This window comes from Miniopterus schreibersii, assembly GCF_964146895.1.
Source record: "Miniopterus schreibersii genome assembly, chromosome: 1".
In the NCBI taxonomy this organism is placed as follows: Eukaryota; Metazoa; Chordata; class Mammalia; order Chiroptera; family Miniopteridae; genus Miniopterus; species Miniopterus schreibersii.
The window spans coordinates 116,369,919-116,395,268 of NC_138101.1; the positions used below are offsets into that span (position 1 = coordinate 116,369,919).

At 41.4% G+C, this 25,350-nt stretch overlaps 1 protein-coding gene across 5 annotated transcripts in view; it reads right to left on the reverse strand.

Annotated features, from left to right (window-relative positions):
- The window catches only part of SVIL (supervillin), a 239,753-nt gene extending 215,881 nt beyond the window's left edge, over window positions 1–23,872 (reverse strand). For 3 of the 5 annotated variants that reach the window (XM_081141603.1, XM_081141599.1, XM_081141601.1), the window contains exon 1: window positions 23,451–23,872. The gene's annotated coding sequence lies outside the window, so the exon portion shown is untranslated. Of the gene's footprint in view, window positions 1–22,457; window positions 22,969–23,450 lie in introns of those variants that run through there. The other 2 variants (XM_081141602.1, XM_081141600.1) reach the window with 1 other exon arrangement.
- Between the last annotated feature and the right edge of the window lie 1,478 nt (window positions 23,873–25,350).

The window sequence follows — 25,350 nt, forward strand, 5'->3', positions numbered from 1 at the left end:
TTTAAAGTAGGCCCCTCCCAATCCCATTTTCCTCACAGCTCACTTTGAGGCAGAAAACATATTTGTAATAGTGGGTTTCTTGGTTTACTGCTCATGTCTGTCTCTCTTTCTAGACTGAAAGCTCTTTAAGGACAGTGCCAGGCCTGTTCTCTGCACCCCATTACACCTAGCACAGTGCCTTGCACAGAGAATAGGTGTGTGAACAAATGAATGCTATAAGGATACAAATGCCAGGATGCCCAATCCCATCACCAAGATCAAAGGTGGAAGAGTCAGAGAAGCTGTCCCAAATCACAGAGGATATTCATGGGAGCAAATAATCACCCATAGGAACAGAAGAATCAGGGGGCCTGAGGGGTTTATCTTTCTCCCTCCTTTTACTTACATAAAATGAGGATAGCAGCCACCTAATGGGTTCACTGTCAATTCCCCTAACATATACCTGGTGCACAGTACTTGAGTAATTATGCCACTTCCTCCTCTCTTTTCCTGAGGCAGGTGATCTGGAGGAAACACATACAAAACATAAAATTCTCCTCAGCATATTCTAATTGATCCAGGTCACCAAGAAGAGTGGGCACAGGGTGGGGGGAGGGCAGGTGGAAAGAAGGAAGGGGGTTTACATGAACAGATGGCAAACTGGAGCTTATACTGAATTGGGACTGAACCCCCACCCCCACTGGTGATTCAGATAATTGTTAAATTTCGATGCTCCCTCCCTCTTTTCCTCCATTAGCAAGGATAACCCAGAGGAATTCAAGACCTAAGCTCCAAAAACAAAACACAGACAGATACCTCTCAAGAGTCCTAGGGGTAGGACACTACTTTAACTTTTAATACATTGAAAGAAACAATTTTTATAAAAATTACCCCTCACTTATATACTAGTTTAGCATTTAAATTGATATGCTTGCAACAGATCTGTTTAAACCATTTAAAGGTAGTGCCAATTTTTAAGAAATTCTTATCTTTTGAAATGTAAGGAAATGAGAGCTTCACAATTTGTTTTCTGAATACACATAGTATAAACCATGAAGTGTTAGAAGTTTTTTATCCCTGAAAAATTTGGGGGGAGAGGGCATTTTCTCCTTCAATTTGCAACTTTCCCAGAGATCTGCAGTACAGCCAAAGATAATGCAGCCGGCATAAATAGTCATGATCAAAAGATAAAAGACGTGTGGCAGGCTGAATAATGCTCCCTCAATATCATGTCCTAATCCCTGGAACTTGTGAATGTTACCTAATATGGCAAAAATTTTGCATATGTAATAAATGCAAGGATCTTGAGATGGGGAAATTATCCTGCAATTTCTAAATGGGCCCAACATAACCCCCAGTGTCCTTAAATGAAGGAAGCAGAAGGAGATTAACTATAGAGGAAACTGCTCTATGAGGCTGGAATCAGGGACTAGAGTGATATGCTTTGAAAAATGAAAGAAGGGGCTACAAGCCAAGGAATGCGTACAGACATTAGAACCTAAAAAAAGCAGGGAAACAGATTCTTCCTTGGAGTCTCCAGGAGGAACCAGCCCTGTTGGCATCTTGATTTTAGCCCCCAAAGACTCATTTTGGACTTCTGACCTCCAGAACTGTAAGTGAATAAATTTGTGTTGTTTAAGCCATTAAGTTTGTGGCACTTTGTTACAGTGTAACAAACTAGTAAGGTATCATTGTTTTATTCCAAATTATTTGATCAAAAATCTAGCTCAAAAAATAATTACAGATTTTCATACCCAAATATGTAAACTTCTAAGTTTAACCTAGTAAGTTCTATGTGCCTTTTCTCTTTACAGAAGCTAGAGCTCTAGTTCCATTTCAGACCAAGACCATTTCATTATTATCCTATTCAGGATATAATTGGAAATCTGTATTTTATTTTTGTTCTATTATAAAGATATTTTAAAAAATCTTATAGTGTTAATTTAGTTCTTAGATATTATTATATATTAGGATTAGAAATATCTATTGTAATTATTTCAACTCTAATTTTAAATTAGAAATAAAAGAGACACACCAAACTTTAAAGAATATAGCTTACCTTTGATCAGCTCTAATGTGTCTAAGGCTGTATTTGTTGGCTAAATAATACACATAGAAGTTTGAATGAGAACTCAGAATTTATTAATCGTATTAATGTTATACACATTGCTTTCTGCTTCTAGAAACTGTTGCAGTAGTAACTAACCAATGTTTGACCTATACAGAGTCTGTCTGACTTGAGAAAATGGGTTAAAGTACTGGCTAATAAAACTTTTCAGAACCTTATACTATGATTTATCTGGAAAACATATGAAGCATTACAACCAAAATAATAAACAAAAGAGAATAACCCCATATTTGCTTAATAAGAATAATATGTAAGAGTTTAACATTCTAAGAATGAATAGAGAAAATAAAATCAGTAACTTTGGACCAGAGTGCTTTGATTGTATATTCTGAGTAGTGTATCTTCTAGTGACTAAAAAGAACTGCAGGAAATTGTGCCCCTTCCTGAGCAGCCTGATGCTGGTAGTGCCACTGGTGTTGGATTCAGGTACTTTTATGTGTACTATAGGCAGCATAAAGCAAATGTCTAAATCTACACCTCCTCTTGAGAACCCAAGTTTTCAAGTGGGTAAAGGAAGATAAAATATGGAATTAGAGACTAGTGAGGAAGGGCTCTGTGAAAGTGGATTTGGATGGGAGAGTGTCAGTATGAACTGATAACTTTTTCTCCACAGAAAAGGCATAAAAACAAGGGTACCTATCAACACAGAGCACACATGGCACCCAGATTGTGATACCTAAGTACCACCCACCAAAAAGGAACCAGGCTCGATGGAAGAATGTCTGGTTTCAAATCTGTGGTAATGGAAAAATGATACGAATTTAAAGCTTACATTGTTCCTTTAAAAATGGAGATATCTTATGGTTGGCACCTAAGTGACTACACTTGGAGTTACCCAAAGTAGGATAACCTCATTACCCCTGCCTTCTGATGTGATCACACAAGAAGTACACAGCAGACCTTCTGAACAAAAGTCTTCAACCTGAATCAAGTCATTAGGAGCCAGTGAGGCAAACCCAGACTATGGGACATCTGTCATGACCACTATCCAGAGTTTGAAAAAGGGACAGTTTCATAAAAAACAAATAATGGCAATAGCTCTATCCTTAATCAGAACAGACTAAAGAAGTAAACCAAAAGAAATTCATAAACACTAACTGGATCTGAGGTTGAGGGGGTACAGAAGGCATTTTAGACAATTGGAAAAATTTTAAAGGAACTGTATAATAGATAATATAATTGAATCAATGTTAATGTGCTTCAGTGTGATGATGGTGCAATATTGTGCTTATGAGGAGACTGTCCTTATTCTTAGGAAATGCCTGAAGTATTTACTTAGGGATAAATTTCATGGTGCTTGCAACTTATGTTTGAATGGTTCAGCAAGGGAAAAAAATGTATATGAATAACAGTTGAGAAATCTAGGTGAAAAGCTGAAGAGACTGATTAAACTGTTCATCCCACTTTTGTACAGGCTTATACATTTTCAAATTTTTAAAAGTTTGAAAAAAAATTCCAAAGAAAGGAAACTTTAAATGTCTTCAAATCTCATGCAACTACTTTTGTCTTAAGTTAATTTCTGCTAACAACTATGTCTGCTGTTTTGAAGATATTCATGGTAGTAAGGTAATAACAGCGGCAGCAACCACTGCTGTAGTCAAGAACCAACCCCCCCAGTATTTTACAGATTAGACGTGCTTTTTAAATAGTAATTAAATAGATTATAACCAGTCAAAAGTAATGTAGTATATTTAAAATTATAATAGTGAAAGCCACTGTGCTAAGTACTTTTTATGTAGTATCTCATTTACTCTCATAACACTTCTGAAATAAGTATTTTTATCATCCCCATTTTATAAAGAAATTAAGATGTTAAAAAGTCATATATGGCATAGCTTACATATGTACACATATTGCATATACATACACACATGAACAGTTACACATAGCTAGTCTATATCAGGGCTATGATTTAAACTCAGGTAGACTCACCCACTAAAATAAGGGGGAAAACAACTTTTCACAATGTGTAAGCTTACATTAGCAGAAAGAGGAATCAGTCATCAGGAAATAAAAGATTCTGACATATTTTGGTAAGATGAATATAACCATAGGAACATGCAACTGAAAAAGAACAGGATGCAGAATGTTTAGAAAAACATACAATCTGGAAACAAAAAAAAAGAGCTAATGGAATTAAAAAATAAGGTTATCAAGGAAAAATTTCAATAGAGGATTAGAAGATAAAGGTAAGGACAAGGAGATGAAAAATTAAGGAGAAGATAAAAGACAAAGAGGACGAATCCAGGAAGCCTAACATATGACTAAGAACTTTTCAAAAACCACAGAAATGTGGAAAAAAAGAAAAGGAAGAAATAGTGTAAGAAAACTTCCCAGAGCTAAAGAGACTGAGTTTTTAACGTAAGGCTGTGTGGGCTGTGGTTATGGTGGTACTGGCTCTCAGCACCAATCCACCCTTCTCTGGCCTCCTTTGTGATCCTGGAGCTGGACCTGGGACTCTCTCTCCTTTGCCAGCTGACATCAAGCTAAACTTTGTTAGGTGCTGGAGGGGGAGTGCAGGAGGAAGGGGCTTCTCTGTCCGGTATGTCTTTGCCAGCTTGTTCCTGCGGTGCCTAGTGGCTAGCAATACCTTTGCAGGTAGTTTCCATTGAGTCTGGCAGGCACCCAGACGGCTGCTTCTGGTCAGGTGCAGCAGCACTAAACCTGGGAACTTTTCCCCAGTCAGAACTTGTAGGTACCCAAAAAGTCTTGTAGGCACCCACTGGGGGATTCTCAACAAATTCTTAGCAGGTGGTATCCTACCGGCCTATGTGCACCACCTCACTGAACTGCGTTAGCACAATGGCAACAGAGCCATGTCCCTAGAGGTAGTAGGGGCTCCTTGTATCTGCCATTCCTGTATTCTTTACCATTTTCTTTTCCAGTTTAGTAGCTAATCCCATTAACACATAGTAGATAATTCTGTGTTGTTAATTAATAATTATTTAAACTTCCTGTTCAAATTTCTCTGTGATTTTCTCCTGAACAGACCCTGACTGATACACCCACTGACTACCACACAATGAATGAGAAAAGACTCACATCCAGACATAAATTGGATAAAACAATTTCAGCCTGTGAATATTCATAGAGATGGGGTTCTGAAAACATTCGTAGCCAACTTAGCTTAGGGGCAGCTTTCCCCTAACACCCTCATTAATGGTGTAAAAATGAAACCAGTTTCTTCCAGAACCATGGGAAGATTACCTTTGCTGACAGAATTCCTATCCAACTCCAACTAAGTCTAGGTCAGATTGCTCCAGAGGTCATTGGTTAGTAGTAACCCATGGGAAGGGGAAGAGGAGCTGCAGTTGACCTACAGACCTTGCCTTGGCCCTGTCCCAATCTTATAAGCCACAAACTGTCTTTGGGGTCAGAACTCCTGCCCTAAGACTTGTCCTCATGGCCTAACACAGTAGGAAGTTGTCCAGCCCTTGAGGGATGCTCATCAGATCCTTCAGGCACCACTAATTATATAAGACTGAATTCCTGGGTGCTGTGGAATTGGACGAGGAAGCAGCTGTAGAGTAAGAAAAGTGGGAACCCATCCAGGTGTTGACACGAGGTCCCTATATTTAAATGTGATCAGCCCCTAGCCTGCCCTGTCCAATATAAGAACCACTGGCCACACAAGGCTACTTGAAATGTGGCATGTACAACCGAGGAATTGAATGTGAACTTTCTTTATTTTATTTTATTTTATTTTATTTTATTTTATTTTATTTTATTTTATTTTGTTTTATTAAATATATCTTTATTGATCTCAGAGAGAGGAAGGGAGAGGGAGAGGGAGGGAGGGAGGGGGGGGGAGAGAGAGGGAGGGAGGGAGGGGGGGGAGGGAGAGAGAGAGAGAGAGAGAGAGAGAGAGAGAGAGAAACACCAATGATGAGAGTCATTGATTGGCTGCTTCCTGCACGCCCCCAACTGGGACTTGATCCTGCAACCCAGGCAATGTGCCCTGACCGGGAATCAAACCTCGATCTCCTGGATCCTAGGTTGATGCTCAACCCCTGAGCCCTGTCCGACCAGGCTGAATGTGAAATTTTAATTAATTTTATTTGTTTTTAAAATCTGAGGCAGTGTAAAATGTTTTCCCATTAAACACAAATGTGTTGCTTTGGGAGGACTATATTTCACTTTTAATGCTATATTGCTTAAGATGGTATTAGTGTATCGCAGTGTATGAGTCTACACACAAACACAGCACTGATCTACTAGGTGTTAACAAGATGATTCAGTTTAAATGATATTTTGTACATACTGATGTAACACTATCATGTGTACAATTTGACTATTTTATGCAGACGTACAAATTATAGTGATAATTACATAAATCATAATTAGTAGTTAAATCAAAATTACTTGTTTTAATAAGATAATTGTTTATAAAATAAATATGGTAAAATTTTCTAATTTAAACCAAAATCTTAGTACTGATATAAAATCAAGTGAAGATACAAAAGCTAGTACTATGATGAGAACAGTAAAAAAAGGGACTGGAAGAAAAAAATTTTAATGATCAATGACAATTATAATTTGCTATGGCAGAAAAAAATGAAAATGCTATTTATTGCATGAAAAAAATCAAACATAAAGCAGACAATTTCAGCAAAGACAAGTGAATTTGATGCTTAATTTCCTTTCAATAGTCAAAAAGAAATCAAAGAAATTAGTCAACTGAAATCAGAATTAAATGGCCCCAAAAAAATTTTTAATGATTTTTAATAAAATCTGAGCTTGTAACTTTGGTCAGCTACAAAACACCTTGGATTCTTGAACAACAGCAACAACAACAACAACAAAACTAAGCCCCCCCATTTTTATTTAGAGAGATGGTAAAAGAAATTTTTATTTAGCTATGGAAGTTTGGTCAGAAAATTGTAAGATAAAAAACATATTGTACTAAAAGTGAAAGATTTTAAATTAAGCAACCAAACAATAGTCCATAGAATACAAGATCTTTCTAATAATATGAAGGTAAATAAATTCTAAATTTGAAAAATCACAAAACAATTTTCTTTAGCTTTAGATGAGTCATATAAAACAAGAGATACTGCCCAGTTAGTATTTTGGGTATGTTTTTGTCTCAAAAGACTTCCACATTTATGAAGCGATACTGTCAATTTACCACCTAAAAACACTCATAGAATAGGTACTTGCAAATCTGTTACATCTGCCAAAGAAGAATTTCTGCTAGATACAAAAACAAAAAGCTTCATAATGACAGACTGTGTTCCATTTAAGTTGGGTCAAAAATTCAGACTTACTCAACTTTTAAAACAAAAAACTGGTATTTCTCTTAGTGCTTTAATCTACTATATGATATTAATTTATAGACAGTTTTCTGAAGTACAGTCTATATAAACTGTCATCAATACTGTTAGAATTGTTCAGTATATACATATAAATGCTATGCATTCTCACCAGTTTATCAAATTGTTGAAAGAAATTGAAGACAATTAATTCAATAATTACATCTTCTTTGTCAATGATCTTTGGTTGGGTAATGGAAGAGTTTTACAAAGATTCACTGTAGAGCTAACTCCAATTCACATTTTTCATTAAACAAAATGAATGCTTGCCAAATAATAAAGACAAAGAAATAGTTTTTATTTCTCACAGATATCACACTATATATAAACAAGCTAAATCTGAAGCTCCAAAAAAAGGAAATGCTTATTTATTATCTAGCTAGACAAATATGAGAATTTATATCAAAATTTTTACTTTTCAGGCCCTGGCCAGGTAGCTCAGTTGGTAAGAGCATTGTCCCAATATGCTAAGGTTGCAGGTTCGATCCCCAGTCAGGGCACATACAAGAATCAACCAGTGAATGCATAAATAAGTGGAATAACAAATTGAGCTAGCTTTCTTTCTTTCTTTTTCTTTCTCTCTCTCTCTCCCTAAAATCAATCAATCAATAAAAATAAAAATAAAAAAATAGCTGTTCAAACACATGTATACTTGTCATATGACAAGTAAAATATAATGGTTTTATATATTTTCAACTTAAATCAATATGCAGAAGATTTAGCTAGAATCAGAAGCACTATATAAAGTGCCTTTAAAATCTACAAGAAAAATTTGAAGAACACTTTATGAGACTGATAAATTTAGAGTTTTCAATTTTTACAATACCGTTTTGAATTTTATGTTAGTAATTCTGAGTTGGTGTTAGTGAATTTACATAATTTAAGCAGACACAGCTTTAAAAATGATATGCTTCTTCTAAAAATGATGAACAAGTTTTGTCAATTTGGATGCAAATATTAAGAAAAATTATTTTTGACACTTGATTCAGTTATTTGAAAACATAAGTATGTTTTGAACTTGGTTACACGAGTCTTCTTTCTCAACTACAGGCATACCTTAGAGATACTGTGGGTTTAGTTCCAGACCACAACAATAAAGTGAGTATCACAATATAAGGGAGTCATAATCTTTTTGCTGGTGGAGGGTCTTGTCTTTAATTTTTAAAAAGCACAACATCTGTGAAGTTCAATAAATTGAAGTCCAGTAAAATGAAGTCTGCCTGTACAAATTTAATGAAATTTAAATATAGACCAAGTATTTCAGATGAAAATGTAGTGTCTGACTTTAGAACTGCTATAATTCTATCATACACACCAAATTTCAAGCCAGTACAATAAAAAGAAAAGAAAATGTCTCATTAATATTTTTATATTGATTACATGTAATGATAACATTTTGGGTAGAGTGGGTTAAAGAAAATATATTATTAAAATTAGTTTCACCTATCTCTTTTTTTTTTTTTTCAATTTTACTACTAGAAAATTTAAATTACATATGTGGCTCATGTTATATTTTCACTGAATAGTTAGAGACCCTGGCTACTCAAAGTAATCTTCTCCCAGAAGCATCAATATTACCTCAAAGTTTCTTAGAAATGCAGAATCTTAAGCTCCAGCCGAAATCAACTGAATAGAACCTGAACTGTATTAAAAATCCCACATTTGGCCAAGATGAAGTAATAAAAAACAATTTATCCATTTGTCTGAGACATTTTAAAAAAATAAGGAAAAAAAATGTAAAGCAACCACACAAAATATATAAACAGGAGATAGGACATCAGGAAGCAAATGAAGTGAGCCTATGATGGTCCCAGCTTATTGCCTTAATGATTTACTGGCGAATACAAGGGGGGGGAGAACCCTAAAAAAGTCCAGCAGACTCCCTGGTTTGATGATATAAAGCTGAAAGTCTGGAGTGGACAAGGCAGCTAGTGTTTGGAGGCTAGAGGAGATAGCTGCACAGAGAGAGAACTCTAGCTATCTACAGAGTCACCCTTGAGTATTTATCTGGGTATCTGACCAGTGCATATGTGTGAGTAAACTACCTGTGGCTAGGGGGGAAAAATGCCAGAAAGCATTGGAGATAACCATGATTGGTTCTCAGGACTACTAATAGTACCATTTCCACCAGAAAAACTGGAAAAACCTCATAATTCAGGGGCACTGGGTACTCAGAAAGCTCTTTCCTCTATAGTGGAGAATAATTAGCCCCAGACTGAGCACTGCTCCCGTCTAACAAACCTTAAAAGCAAGGTACCAAAGAATCAACGGTCTCCAACTAATATAGCTATGTCTCAAACAAAGCTCAAGAATATTTCTAGTAATACAAAAACATCCAGAACCCAAGAAAATAACTCACAATGTTTGGCATCCAATCAAAACTTACCAGGCATGAAAAGTAGCAAGAAAATACAACCTGTAATAAGGAGAAATGTCAATTACTTGCAACTGACCCAGAATTAAGACAGATGATAGAATCAGTAGACAGGGATGGATATTCAAGATTTTAAGTATTGATATGAATATATAAAAATACAAATTAAATTTCTAGATATGAAACCTACGTTGTGTGAGATAAAACACACACTGGGTAGGATAAATGGCAGAGCAGACATCAGAGAAGAAAAGATTTGAGAACTTGAAGACATAGCAATAGAAATATCCAAAATGAAAAACCAAAGAAAATAGTTTTAAAAAAATGAGCAGAGCATGTATCAGCTGTAGAGACAGCTCAAGTAAGCTAATATACATGTATTGAAAACCTGCGGGGGAGGGAGGGGGCAGTGGGGGCTAGAAAATAATAGTTGAAGAAATAATGGCTGAAAAACTTCCAAACATAATAAAAATGTAAATCCAAAGAACAAGGAGCTCAACTATCCCCTAGAACAAGAAACACAAAGAAAAATACACCAAGACACATATAATCAAATTGCTCAAAAGCAGTGATAAAAAAATCTTAGAAGTAGAGTTAAAGGATACATCATAGAGGAACAAAGATAAGAATGACAGCAGATTTAATGTCAAAAACAATGCAAGTGAAAAGACAGTGAAGCAACACATTTAAAGAACTGAAAGGAAAAAACTGTCAATCTATGATCCTATACCCAACAAAAATATCTTTCAGAAATAAAAGTAACTTATGACTTTATCATACATATAAAAGTAGAAAGAATACATCATCAGCAGTCCTGCAAACTAAAAAATGTTAAAGGAAGTCCTTTTAAGCAGAAGGAAAATTGTATCAAGTAGAAATAGGGATATACACAAAGAAATGAAGAGACTGAAATAAGCAATTATCTAAGTAAACATATGATTTACTCTTTAAAAGAAAAGTGACTTCTAAAACAAAAATAATAACAATTTATGTGGAGTTAATTACATATGTAAAAGTAAAATGTATGACAACAATAATACAAAGGTCAAAATGGAAGTATATTATTATAAGGTTTTATACTATATATAAAGTGGGCTTTATAAAACTAAAAAAATTTCCAAAATTACTACTGGAAAGATTTCTCTGAATGTAATAAAGAAGTGTACTAACAAGAAATAGTTTGAGTAACTTAGCCAATACTGTATCAAAAAGTCTAGAAGTTAAGAAATTTTGGCTTAACACTGGCCCAAATTTTCCCTAAAAACCCTGCTAAAAGTTCAGAAAACAATGGCAACATTATACTCCAATAAAGCTGTTTATAAAAAAGGAAGGAAACAAGAAGAGGGAAGGGAAGGGAAGAAGAAAGGAAGGAGAAGGGGAAAGGGAGAGAGAGGGGAGAGGGAGGAGAGGGGAATGGAGAGGAAAGGAGAGAGAAGAGGAGAGGGGAGGAAAGGAGAGGGAAAAGAAAAGAAAGAAAAAAGAAAAAGAAAAAACAGTGGCAGTGGCCTTTGGAGTATATATACATCAGAACCACAACAAAACTGTGATACAGATGTGAGACAACTGATGTCTTTAGCAAAAAGCAGGTAAACATTAAGTCGTTATTCTCCAAACCAAAAGTGGACATAAGAGCACTCAAAATTCTAACCCCAATTGGATAGTTTCGTTCTTAAAATTTATTACATTAGCTTCAAGTTGTACTTCTAAAATCCCCTATTACGCGTGACCTTCACTGTGATATCACCACCATTTATTTACCAGCTTAGTGTGCACTGGGGAGTGGATATGATTTTAGAGTTGGAAGATGTAGATTTGAATCTCAAGCCTGTCACCCATTAGATAAATGATTTGGCCAAGTCACTTTACCTCCATGCGCCTCAAAACTGCTTACCTATGAAATGGGAATAACACTACTTATTCGCATGGTGGTTGTGATTAAATGACATCAGAAATGTGAAAGAGCCCAATGGAGTGCCCTGCACATCAATGTGTTCATAAATATTTATAAACTCGAATAAACAATGGTTATTCATGATGAGTCATTTTCATTGTACTTTAACTTAAACTTCCAATATTCATTGTTAACAAGGTATTACTCTTAGCATGAGCTATTTGTCCTACCATTCTATTAATGATACTTCAAGTAATGATAATGACAGTAACAATAAAAGAAAAAGCATCTTAAAGAGAAAAATTCTCTCACACTATGAAATCTTTTCATCTTTTCAACTGTCTCCACTCTCCTATCCATACTGAAACTAAAAATATTCAATCTCCAGGATCCTCATATTTGGTGATGATAGCTAATTCATTAGGTAAGCCTAAATGCAATGGGAGGCAACTCTTCCACAGCTCATTAACTCTCTCCATTTGTCCCTAGAATCAAAAACAATGAGAAAACTACTTGGAAAATATAAGATGAAACAGAAAAGCGATTCTTGGGTAACTATCAGCAATCCATGTGAGTTTGGCAACCAAGAGGATAAAAGTCTTGAAGAAAAAGATTTGGGTGCTGATTATGCAAACATTTCACTTAACTTTTTAAAGTCAACTTCTAGCTGAAATGGGAAATGCTGGCAAAGAAAATGTATAGTGGAAATGTATGGTTATGAGGCAAATGAAACATGAGTGAGTTTATAAATGTTAGTATTTCTACCAGATGAAGGATATTACTATTTGAACCTAGAACCAGTATCTGTGCTCAAAACGAAAGTGAGAAGTTTTCCACAAGACTGCAGTTTCCTCTAAGTTTTTTTTTTTTTTAATTCTATGTGTGTGTGTGTGTTTTAAGAAGCCTGGACTTTAGAGATGGAACTAATTTGTTCATGGAAAAAAATAAAGTGCTTTCACTGCCTGCTGTAACTAACTTGTGTTTTCTTCCAACACTGTGAGAACCAAGTATAGAAAACATGCCACAAGATGAAAGCTTTTAGCGTTTTTTTTTTAAAGTGATGAGGAAGTCTTTTTTTTTTAACACACAGATGTTGGGTTTACATAAATAATCAACCAAAACATTTTTCTACCATATGATTTTCTTGTCAAGCATGTAATATGTTTTTCTTTTTCCTGGAAAATCAATGTCAGACGTATATAATGATTGTTTTTCAACAGATAATTATAATTGGATAATTCTGAGGTCAGAATTTTATATATATATATATATAAAATCTAAAAGTCTTACATTAAATTCATTTTTAGAAATGGGATGGAAATGGTCTAACTTTGCTTGAAGTAAGTTCTGTCTAAACTTGAGCTTATGGTCTATCAATTTTTCCAGAAATGCAGATACTTGGCTTTATTCTTAGAGATTTTTGACTTAAAATCCAATGGACTATTTAAAAAAAAAAAAAAGCAGTCTTTAAAGAAAAGCATGTTTACTTCCTAATTTTCAATCATGGGATTTCCCCATGTGGCACAGTTCAGGAATAGAGGTCTATCTTTCTGCTTGCACTGCTATCAAGAGCTGCATCTGAGTGACGACATACAGGCACAGCCCCAGAGCAGCACATGCTTTCCAAAGTTTCTTCTTCAGCCCGAGTGATTCACCCTGAAGAAGGCCACTCCTTGTCCCCACTGTTTCCCTTGGGAAGAAGGCAGTATCTCACTTCTCTTTTGAGCCTCTCCTTATAATCACAACAGGTTTGATCAGAAATACAGACCTGCAATCCTTACAAGACAGAAAACGGGAGATAAGAGAATGAAGCTTATACCTTGCTGGATGTGAAGAGAAGACTAACAGCTGTAAAGTGCGCACTAACATGCTTCTGCTTGATGAGGAAGTTACTCTTCCTTTTGACAAGCCCAAAATAAAACCTTTTTCCTCACCCAAACACAGATGAGACCAGCAAGGCAGAAACCAGAGGCTGTTGGCTATGATATGCTGCACCAAGAAAACAGGCAGAAAGCTGTGGGGTACAGTCCCTCCTGGATGACAATGAGCCTGGCAGTCAGTTTCTGCAAAGCTTGGCAGAGGGAAAAGAAAGCCTCTTTAGAAATACAGTTGGCAAAACACTGACTATAAAGGATCCTCTGAGAAAATGCATAATTACAGACTCAGAGTCACTGTCTAGACTGGATCCCCATGATACATTTGACCCTTGAAAAACACGGGTTTGAATTGCATGGGTCCACTTGTATGTAGATTTTTTTTTTTTCAGTAAACATACAGTTATCCACAGGTTTCCACATTTTCGGATTCAACAAACTACGACTGGAAAACACTATTTTTGATCTGCAGTTGGGAGTCACGGATGTGGAGGGTCGACTGTATGCATTGTTCTATGCGATTTTACATAAAGGACTTGAGCATCTACGGATTTTGATAGCCACAGGTGTCCTGGAATCAACCCCCCTCGAATACTGAGGGATGACTGGGGAGTCAAAAGTTATACTCAGATTATGGACTGTGCAGGGGTCCAGCACCCCAAGTCTGCATTGTTCATGGGTAAACTGTATATCCTTTAAATGACAGTGGGCATAGTCTAGATCCCCACTGTACATCCTTTACACAAAATGGCTCTCCAGCTTTATTCTTCCTTCATTACATACAGTGATGGAGATGGACAGAGCAGGAAAGGAAACCTAGAAAGATACCGATGCATCTTCTTATTGCGTACGGTTCATGACTTTGGATCTGAGTTCAAACCTAGATTCTAATCACCTTACCTCATTTGAGGCACTTAACCTATCAAGGCTTCCACTTACATGATCCTGCTGATTAAAAGAGGTACAGCACGTCAAACCCTCAGCACAGGGCCTGGCGTATGTTACAGTCAACGCATGACGCTGATCTCAGCACCCCCTCCATCACATCCTATGTCTCTTCACTCCTGGAATATGCTTACATCACAACACTGATGACACCTTCCTATGCTTTTGCGCTTACAAAAGTCTCTCCAAATTGTAAGCTCCTTGAGACAGGATTCGCTCTATATTTTCAATACTAAGCATGCACACACACACACACACACACACACACACACACACACACCATGTGGTTAACAAATGCTGGCTGAACAAACCAGTGAATGAATGAACAATCTGTGTGATCACTTTCTTTTCTTGTTTTTATGTAATTCCAACTTTTAAAACCTTTCTCCTGATGTTGTTATAGATGGACAACTGAACTTGGTGACCACATCAAGATCCTCCTGCAATACCAATTAAAGAATGTTACTGAAACAATAAATCCTTGGTCTGGGTGAGTTACAATCTATACTAACATAAGCATCAATCCCAATGCTGTATACAGACTCCTGTATCTACTAGGGCAAGACAGCTGGGCTCCCTCATAATTGGGAAGCTCAAGAACCAAACTCCATTTTGGCACAGATAAGCATCTTTTCACTTTTGCTAGAACTTAAAAAAAGGAGAGCCCTGGCCAGTGTGGATCCATTGGTTGAGTGTCTTCCTGTGTACCAAAAGATTGCCAGTTTGATTCCAGGTCAGGGCACATGCCCAGGTTGCGGGCAGGAGGCAACTGATCGATGTTTCACTCTCATGTCAATGCTTCTCTCTCTCCCTCTCCTTTCCTCTCTCTCAAAATCATTTTTAAAAAATATTTTTTAAAAAATCCTTGGTGTAAATTAGCACATATATATATATATATATATATATATATACACACACACACATATATATATTTCTCACATACACACACACACACACACACACACACATATATGTTAGAAAAAGAGCAACTTCCATGCAGTGATTAAGTACCAGTTGGCATGGCCCAGGAGCTCATGGCAAACACACCAGGCTGGGGCATCACCAGGCCCAGATGTTATCCCTGCAGCTCTGGCTCAAGGCAGGCTGAGAACATCCTTTCCCACTGCTTCCAACAGCCAACCTGCTCCAATCCTGACTCTGAGGACAACCCTCCGTGTTCAAAGCTTTGGAGAGAAAAATAAAGATTCCTAAATCAAAGATCTCCTCAGGCCTACTACTCTTCAGTATATTTTCATGGACACAGGATCCCTGCTAGGAAATACCCCAGATGAGCCTCTGGAACAAAGGCCCCAGCACAGTCTTAATAGGACCAATCACTCATAACTTACATGCAAGCCAAAGTGGCCACAGAGCACAAGCTGCCTCCCAAATCTTTCAGAAATATAATTTAAAAAAAGAAGTAAATGTTAATTCTGCTCTAAGTATGTACAATTTCCATTTGCAAGGGAAAGGTTATCCAAAAACAAGCTTATGTTTCAGTTACTTTCCAGGTACTGCCATGCAAAAGGAAAGCCAAAATAAATTTCAAACCCTTTTCCCTAAAGTTCAGGCCTTTGAAATGCCCTGAACTGACCAACTTCAAAACTGGTGTTTCCACGTTTCAATTCCAAAGAACCGTTTTTTAAAAGCAAAGTTTCCTCTAAATAAAAACTGTGATAGAGTATTAGCCTAATTATTACATCTGATGTAGGTGGCAGCCAAATGGGATTGGCTCAGGATCACGCCTGCAAATTGTTGAGAAGAACAAATAAGAGGGAAAGGATCTACTTCTTAAGAAGCACTGTCCAAAAGGGGAGGAAGGGCTGTACATTGGAAAGTAGCTAAGATAATAAATCTTAAAAGTTCTCATCACAAGAAAGAAGTTTTATAACTATATGTGATGATAGATGTTAACTAGACTTATTATGGTGATCATTTTGCAATATATATAAAAAGATCATATCATTATGCTATACACCTGAAACTAATATAATGTTACATGTCAATTATACCTCAATACATAAAACTAAGAGAGGTAAAAAGCGGGGAGGGGAGAAAGAGTAGGACAGTCTTGGGTAGAAACAAAGACACGAGACACATTCTGGAAACCCAGGGAAAGTGCAGACACAAAGGGACAGCCTGATCAGCTGGTGCAAAAGCTGACAGAAGTCAACAGAAAAAACAGCAAGGAGGAAAACCTACCCTGTGTCAAAGAGCAGGCTGGAAAGTGGGGGAAAGCAATTAAACACCAATGACAGATGGAGATAAGGACATCCAAGGCAAAGTGTCCCTAAGACACTTGAAACCCAAGACCGCCAGGAGGTGACTGGGCGAGCAGGAACAGACCAGGAGCAGGAAGGGCAGCATGTCGGAGGGAAAACAAAGGGTCTTAGGAAGGGGAGGAAGCTGCCAAAGTTAGGAGGTGGGAGGGGGACTGTTAGGGTGTGTGTGAGGAACAGCACAGTGGCTGCACAAGGAGTACTAGAGGAGCCCTGAGCACAGGGGGGCCCTCTGTACTGCACCCCCAAAGCTCATCACCTCTTAGAGGTTTCTAACCTCTAAGGAGCAGGTTGTTGAAGGGACAGCACGGTTACCATTACCAAGGGGAACTGGCTCATGTTTCAACTGTCCCCCTTGTGGAAAAAAGACTGGTTAACTCTGACCATCCACCTATAGCTGACATCCACGAAGAACTGTGTAGCATTCCAAATCATTAATCAGGAATAAACATGTTGATGAAATAAATGTGAGGTCATCTTCTCAAAGGAGCTGGGCTGGGTAATGGATCCAACAGCCATTGTTGGGCCTCTTGTGTATCTATGTATATGCGTGTGTGATGGGAAGGAGGGATCCATGTGTTAGAAAGCTGGCAGTTGCACTTGAGAGCCAAGGCTTAAAAAACATAACATGATCAATAAACAAGTAAAATGTGCAGAGATCTATAATAAGAAACAGTTATCTCTGGGAAAGAGCCTAGTGAGGACCACTGTAGTCTGCATACACAGTGAAGCCTCAGCAAGGAGGTGACTCAACCTCTCTAGCTTTGTGTAAATTGATCCTTCCGGGAGACTAGGGCCATGAGAATGCTGAGTTTTGAGTCAGGAAACTTTCATTCTAATCCTAGTCCAGGCAAGGTGCTGAACTGCTGAGCCTGAGTTTCCTCTTCTGCAAAACAGTGCCCCCAGGGCCATCAACCCTGAGAGCCTAACAACAGTTCTTGAGTCTCAAAGAAAATGGCAGTAAAACCAACTGAAAGCTGAAACACTGTGAAAATCTAATATCACTGTGCAATACCAATGAAGTAAAAGATACATGGATGTATAATGGAGCCCAGAAGGGATTAAAGATTTAAAATTGTGGGTCTAACCCAGCAACCATGAGTAGCTGGGGATCTGAAGCAACAGCAGTTTCCAGTACAAGGGCCCCTAAGAATTAGCTGAGATTCAGAATCAGAGGGTTTTATACATGTCCAAGTGATTATGATTTATTTTATAACCTCTTCTAGAACAGAGATTGAAGCTGACTGAATCCCAATAAAGGGCTGTGATTTATGCTGTAACTTCTAGAGAGCATTTATTCACCTTCATTCACACTAATTAGGAGGGCAAAATGCATTAGAGTGCTGGGCAGGAATTCAGGGACATGGAGGCTGAAGTAGAGAAGGGCTCTCCATGCAAACACAAGGCCTTCTCTTTCCAGTAGGGATGCTCACAATTTGATAAACCATATAATGCCTCTCCTATCTTCCTGTACCCAGACTCTCAATTTTTATTGGCATGTCAACTTGTAGCTCAGGCTTTATTTGAGCTGACGCAATTACACCAACATTATTACAAAAAAGGTATCTGAAGAGGTAATTTCACAAAAAGCTGCTGCCTCTATGACAGCCCTCAGATGGTATTCATTTATGACTGTTGTTTTTCAGCTGTGAGTCCATCTGGGGCTAGGCCCAGGCCCTTACTCATCTTCAGAGTTCTTCAGGCCTGCAGCACTGTAAACACTCAACAGACGATTCGCTGAATTAAACCAAGAGCCAAACCATCTTGGATACCTGAAAACTGCTTGGAAACTCAAGTTTTCTCGTGGATAAGACAAGCAAGGGGAGTGGGTGGGCAAAGTACCTTCTAACCTTCAGCTCTAACATATGCAAAGTAACCTAATCTTCTGAAAACAAAAAGGCGATGTCTAGACATTGCCTTTTATATGTTGTAACTTTTGTAACTTTTGTATATTTCATAAAACAGAAAAATGTATATAACTTAACCTGATTCATATGGCTATTTAAAAAAAAACACACTTAATTTTAATATTAGACCCATTCGTTTGTTAGTCAATGAAATACAAAAGCAGCCTAGGTTTTAAGTATGGAAAAACTATACATGCTGGTTATCCCTAAAAAATTTATTCAGAAAAAATGTTAATTCTGACATTTATTTTTAAACTTTCTCCTCTGACAGACTGTATCTGGAATAACATTGACATAACAAAAACAAATAAGACTATTTACAATGGCTACAGTTTAACAAAGGCATCTGGATTTTTACTTTCCTTGGTTACTAAACAAAAGCAGCAAATGTAAGTACAGTTGCCCCAGCAGCTGGCAAGTTCTCTCCCATATGCAAAGAAGTTGTGGAACAGCTGGGGAATGCAAGATGCTCTTGAACAAGCTGCCTGTTCATCTTCCTACAATGGAAGCCGACAGCCCAGCGCAGGTCTGGTGCATGCCCTGCAGCTGCTTCTTTCTTCCCAGTGGGAGCTCAACAAGTAGCTACAAATGGAGTGAGATGCACAAAAGCAGGGACCTTGCTCCTAACCCTTTGCATACTGTCACTTGGTTACCCACGCAGCTTACTTTCCAGTGAGGAGAAAGCTGCATTTTGTAGCCAAGCATAAAACCTATATAGGCTTTAAATGGCAATCCCTCCCTGTGTTCCAGTGCTATGCACTTCTTGGTGACAACTTTCATGATCCATTAGTGTTTAAGGACATTATAAGGTTTGCAGTACTTTAGCCCATGACTGTTTAAAAGATAAATGCAAAAGTCAAATCAAGAATTATAAAACAGCAGTGCAAGAGGTCTTTCAAAAACAACTTGACACATCACAAGAAACCATTTCTCCACCTATATTTGCTAAGTGGCAAAGCTTCCCAGTTTTGTAACACATGAAATAGCTATACTGGCTGTTGACTAGTTGTTTCGCTTAACTGAACATGTGTCTTTGTTACCTTCTACAAGTTAGCTTAGCAATTTTCAGATCACACATAGTTTACCTTATTTGAACAAATGTTTTTGAAATGTTATCCTAAACTCTCCTCCCTTCACTATCAATTTGGTGGCTCACCTTTAAACCAAGACTGGGCCAGCACAATTTTCACAGAAGCAGATAATTTTCTTTAGTGTTATGAATGTCTAGTGAATGAGCAAAGAAAATACTTGCCTCCTTTTCTCCAGTTTGTTTGGCTTTGGTCCTTTTGTTTTTAAGTCCTGTCATTTTGGTCATTAGAATACTGGCCTCGAATTTAAAGAAAGAGAAATGACTGCAGGGCTGGCCACAAAATGACACAGTAGTAAAACTCAAAGGAAAGCTCTACAGTTCCGGAGCCTCTTGTAAATTCCTTGGGCAACTAGACAAAGTTTTCCATTAGTACCACCCTACCCCCCACCATCACCACCACCATTTTCTGACAATAAAGAACCACTAACTACACTACACTTCAGTGTTAACAAAGAAGAAAAGGGAGTTCAAGACAAGTGTCTACCATTTTACTTTTCTGGCTGAGGGAAGGAAGAAAAAGATTCTGTTCGTAAACACCATGGTTATTAGTTAAGATGTGATGCGCAGCTACACAGCTTGAAACCAGAAGTTATTATATCATCTCTGTCTTGGAAGAGCCAAGTGAAGCTCAGAGAGGCTGAGCAATTTGCCCAACATGACAGAGCTATAAATGGTGCAGGCAGCATTTGTAGCTGGCCATTCGGACTTCAGAGGCTGGCCCTTACTCACCATGCCTCGCCATCTCCACAGCCGACGATAGTGCACTGGGACATTCTCAGTCACGGACTGTCGTTCCGGACTTTCAAACAGCATCTTAAGACTCCATCTTAAGCACATGCAAGATAATACCAACACCCCATACCATAAACCTGAATTTGATAACGGATCAAGATGTGTGAATAACACCAGGTTCTTAGAAGCTTAAAATGCCTCTCAGGCAATAAACTTGTCAGACTTCACAGCCTTTGGATTTTTGGAGTTTTAACTCATCAGACAGTTGATTAAGGTTGGCCATACTTCCAAGGCAGACTTCACTTAACTGTAAATACATATTGAGAAGGCGGCAAACACAGTTATAACAGGGTAGGAACTATAGCTCCTTGCTGCAGGGAAGGCAACAGGACTCATTGTAGAGTTCCTGACCCAGGCCCACCTGCCTAAGGAGACGCCACATAGAGCGAAGGACAGCTGCTTCTGACTCTTTGCAGTTGTCAGATCATTCTAAGGGTTTTAGTTGTTTTCATATACTGTAAGCGTTACACTAAGATTGGTTCAGTTGAGGTGCTGGCCCTAACAAAAGCCAGCAGTAGGTGGAAAGTCCATCTAACCCTAATGCCTACCATGATCAAACGGAACCTAGGGCGACAGCATATACCCTAACTCTTCGGCCAGCCACAAAAACTCTTCAGGAACAGCCTTTGGCAAAGACTGGGGCGAGCAAACAGCATTCTTTGGAGGAGGAGAGTCTGAGCCCTGTAAACATCTTTAAGCCTCAGTTTCCTCATCTGTAAGAGAAAACGTCTCTGGAGGAAGCTGTGAGGTTGAAAAAAAAGACAGGTGAGGAGACTTCCAAAGTGTGCTTTTAAGATCCTCTCCTACATTAGGCTCCTTAGAAAAACCAGTTTCTGCACCTTCCCTACTACAGGAGAAGGGAGTGGCGGCAGATAAGGAAACAAATGAATTCTATCCATTGATTACTGAGGGATATGGTTTCACACCTGAGCAGAGGGCTCTGGGCTTCCCTTCGGCAGCACCTCCTCCTCTGCCTCCAGCACCCAGAAGGTCTGGGTGGTGAAGAGGCCGCCCTGCCCCTGCCATTCCACTGGCAGTACTTGTGCAAGTGCTGGGGTTTGTACAGTTACCCCAAATTCGTGCAAAACAAGGAGCTCTCTTTATTTCCCCTGCTGTCCTCTCCCCTTCTGGGGAACTTCCAATGGCAATAAACTGTCAGGCTTCACCAGAGCTGTACCGTCTGAGCCAGAAGCTCTTAACCCCGCACCTGACCCAGATTGCGGCCTGGCCCGCGGCCTCCCGGCCGCTAACTCACAGTAATGCAATTACCGCCTCGGGGAGATCCGCTGGGGCGCCGGGGGCTGCGGGCGGCCACCGGAGACTAAACCACTCCCTTCCGGGCGCCCGCGGGAGTCCAGAACCTGAGGGAGGGCGTGCCCCGCCCGCCCGCCGCGCGGCGCACGCAGTTCAGAGTCGCGCGCGACCCTGGGCCAGGAGAGGCGCGGGGCCACCGCAGCCTCGCCGCTCGCCGGGAAAGGAACAAGCGATGCCGCAGTTCTGAACCCACGCGTGCCCGGGCCGCCCCCTTTCCCGCCCTCTCCCCGCGTAACGGGCCGCCCGGCTAACTTCCCGAAACTCGGCGGAGGGAACCCCAGATCCTGGTTACTCCTCGGGGCGGCGCGCGCCCGGGCGCGCCGGGGACGGAAGTGGGTGGGAGGAGTGGCTGCGCAGCGCCTTTGTTACCAAGCTCGGGGACCCCGAGGGCCGCCGCGAGCACCCGGTCCCCGCGTCGCGGGGATTAGCCACCCCCTCCCAGCCCGCCGTAGTAAAACTGACCCCACAACCGGCCTCGGAGAAGAGCACGCGTCTCGTGTCCCAGAGTCGCCATCCTGAGCCCTGTGCCGCGCTCCCTGCCCCGGGCCACCGCGTGGAGGGACGCTCCTCACCTTCCTGAGCTCTCCCCAGACCTCCGCTGGGCAGGACCGCCGCTTCCCGCCGACAGCGGTTCGCCGGCCCTGACGGCAACAGAGCCGCGGCGCCAGTCCCGACTTCTTCTCAACAGCGCCACCACCACTCCCCGCCTCCTTTTCTCAGAGCGAGGATCTGTCCCCGTCTCGGGGTGATTCACTGCGCTCCTCACCTGAAGGCTCGCACAAGTCCCCTCCCTCTGCCGCCCGCTCGACGACCGGGCGCTGGCGCCCCCTGCCGGGCCACCAGGCGGGAGCACCCTGGGGACAGCGAGGAGCAGGGCTGAGGGTCGGGAACATGGAGCCCGACCGAGTGCAAGGAACCCCGCGCCTCCACCGCAAGTCACCCCTTTCCAGAACAGAGGTCAGCGCTCTGGGCGCCTCCTGAGCCGCAATAGCCCGGCCGGAGCCAGACACGGGCGAAGAGGACCGGGGCTGTCCCCGCGCCCCAAGGCACCCACTTGTGCCCTGAGTCGCCCCACTCGGCCCCGCCTCCAGGGGCTGTCCCGAGGAAATCGCGACGACTCGCGTACGCTCATCCTGTTTTAAAACACTGGAAAATAAGTGCTGTGTGCAAACGAAGTGTGTGTTTTGCCCGAATGAAAGGCACGGAGGGGAGGGCGGCGGCCTGTCACGCTTCCCCTCACCCGGGTCCTGGGGCTGGGAAGAGGCTTGTAGTGAGGTCCAGGTGCAGCCGCAGCGCCGGGGCTCTCCAGTCCCGCGGAAGCAGACGGCCTGGATGGGGGCTGGAGGCCCGGGCCGGCGTGTGGCTCCCCGGCCAGCACGAGTGGGTGTCCCAGGGACTCGCTCTTTCACCCGAGCAAACGCATTGCCTACAGCCCCCACCCCTGGACCCGCCCCCAAAGTCCTGAGGAAAACTTTGGAGGGGACCAGGTTGGGGGCGGGAAGGGAACGTACGGTCCAGTCACAGAGCGCTTCCACACTCGCACCCCAACTTCGCGACCCACTCACCTCCGCTCGCCCCTGAAGAGCCTGAGCCGCGCAGGCCTCCCTTGCCCACTTGTCGGGCCGGCCGCGTGCACAAAGTTCCCCGCGGTGGCGAAGGTGGCAGCTATGCCGCGGGCGGGCACTCACAGCGTGCCCTGGCTACGGTGGCACAGTCACCGTACTACCTGGCTCTTGGCGAGGAGCCCGAGCGAGGCTGTCCGGCCCCAGTCGCGGCAGCAGCGCGAGCAGAGCGAGTTGCGACGCTGGTCTGCAGGACCCGGCGCCTCCTTTCCCGACTGCGGGCTCAAGAGTCCCGGCGCGGCGGGCGGCGCCGGGTATTACTTGTATGGCCCCCGGGTGTCGGCGGCCGGGCGCTCTGAGTGGCTCGGACAGCACGCCAGGCGGCCGGGCCCGCGCCACCCGCCCCTCGGCTCGCGCCCGCGCGCAGGCGCCGCGGCCGGGCTCCCGGGATCCCCGCTCCCCGCGCTCAGCCGCGCAGCCGCTCGCGCCCGGAGGCTGCAGGGCCGGGCGCTCCCTGGAGACCCGAGCGGCGCGCTGAGTTTCCCGCCGCTCGCTCCTCCAAGGTGTTAGAACTTTGTCGTCCTTCGCGCTCCGGGCCAGTTGTCAAGGAGACCTTCTTTGCTGGGCCACTAACAATCGTGAAAAAAGTCACCTCGCCCCGCTCACTGCCGGTCTGGACAGGAGACCATGCCCAATCTCAGTGGTTCTCGCACGTTACACTTTAGCTAATCAGAATCTCCTAGATTTGTTAAAACGCACATTGTGGCCAACTCCCGCCCCATCCTCCCTTTCTGATTCTTGAATCAAATCTTCAAGGGCCTAGACTTTGAGTTTCTAACAAGTTCCCTGGTGCTGCTGAGACAGCTGTGAAGATTAAATGAGTTAGGTTTGTGAAGTACTTGGTAATCTGCTAAGCAGTAAATAAATTTAAACATGTTAAATCCACTTGTGCTGCTTGTCTGTTTCAGTAGGTAGAGTTCACATTTAATTTTCCTCCAGCCCTTTCTTCTTTTCCTCAGAATGTCAAACTCTTTCATTTTTCTTCTTGAGGATACACCAAACGTATATATGTAAGCCCCCAACAGAAAAAGAAATGTGAGGAGTGGATTAGCCTGCTGAGGGCTAGAAGTCCAAGATCAAGGTATCAGCAGGGCTGCTTTCTTTTGAGGCCTCTCTCCTTGGCTTGTAGGTGGCCACCTTCTCCCTGTGTCTTCCTCTGGTCTTCCTGTTGTGTGCAAGTATCCAAAATCTCCTCTTCATGATAGATTAGGGCCCACCCATGTGACCTCATTTTAACTTGATTACCTATTAAAATACCCTATCTCTAAAAATAGTCACATTTTGAGGTACTGGGAGTTAGGACTTCAACAGATGAATTTTGGAGCACACAACTCTGCCCATAGCAGTGAGCTTCACTGCCCCTCAGACCCTAGAACAGAAATTGAACTTCTGCCTTCCCTAGTCCCTCCTCCATCCCTATGCTCCACTAAAGGCTGAGCTGTGGACTCCCACACAGACAGTCACGTGATTTGAGCTGGAAGGACTTAAAATCTCATAAAGAGCCCTGGCTAGTGTGGCTTAGTTGAGCATCACCCCATTCACAGAGAAGTTACTGCGTGGACTCCCAGTTGGTCAGGGCAGGACTCCATCCCCAGTAGGGGACATGCAGGAGGCAGCCAATCCATATTTCTCTCTCTTCTTCTCCCTTCCCCTCTCTCTTTCTAAAATCAATAAAAACATTTAAAATATATATATATATCATAAAGAAACAGCCCTGGCAACTCAGTTTATGATCCTCTGGAAGACATTAGTACAACACTCCAATTTGTGAAAATATTAGGACTCTATCAGGAATTTGGGACCCTTACCCAGCAAACATTTCAGAACTGGTCTTTTACTCTGT